General features: G+C 36.5%; 1 pseudogene; it reads right to left on the bottom strand.

The window, feature by feature from the left end:
- Positions 1-200: 200 nt before the first annotated feature.
- Positions 201-299, bottom strand: LOC132305735 (small nucleolar RNA R71; annotated as a pseudogene).
- Between the last annotated feature and the right edge of the window lie 468 nt (positions 300-767).

Below are 767 nucleotides of genomic sequence, written 5' to 3'. Positions count from 1 at the left end.
TTTCTTGAAGTATGTTCCACCGTGAAATACACGGACATGCCGGAAGAAGTGTAAAGGCTTAAACTTTTTCCTTTTACCCTTAAAGACAAGGTAAAATATTGGTTCAACAATCTTAGGCCTTTTTGGATAACTTCTTAGGCGGAAATGCAAGAAGAGTTCTTAAAAAAATACTATCCGGTTTCTAAGACCAATGCCATGAGAACTTCAATTAGAGAATTTTCTCAAGGGGATAGGGAAATGTTTTATAAGGCATAGGAAAGATTTAATGATTTTCTTAGAAAGTGCCCTCATCATGACATACCTAAGTGGCAACTAGTCCAATATTTCTTTGAAAGTTTACCGAATAATCACAAGGGTATGGTTGATGTATCCATAAGTGGTTCTTATCTTGATAAGCATGAAAATGATGTGTGGCAATTGTATGAAAGTATGAGTGAAAATTCCATGCATAGGACCTTATCTTCTAAAAATGGTAGAAACCTAGGTGGAAGGAAGAATATCGGCTTGTATCAAGTTAACAAGTCCAATGACATAGCCGCCGAGATGAAATCCTTGTCTCAAAGGTTTGATCAATTTTGGATCAACCAAAATTTGGCAAATCAAGTATCTTCCTCCCCTACTTATATTCATCATCGTGTATCTAATGAATCTTGCAAAACTTGTTCAAGTGTCTTGCATTCTACTTCCAATTGTCCCGATGGACATGTGCAAAGTGAGCCCCATGAGCAAGTCAATGCTACATTTATTAATCAAGGGAATAATCCCTA

This window comes from Cornus florida, unplaced genomic scaffold (assembly GCF_030987335.1).
Source record: "Cornus florida cultivar Cherokee Brave unplaced genomic scaffold, ASM3098733v1 CherokeeBrave_3.0.0_Hap2_Chr04, whole genome shotgun sequence".
Taxonomy (NCBI): domain Eukaryota; kingdom Viridiplantae; phylum Streptophyta; class Magnoliopsida; order Cornales; family Cornaceae; genus Cornus; species Cornus florida.
This window is presented reverse-complemented; position numbering and strand designations above follow the sequence as displayed.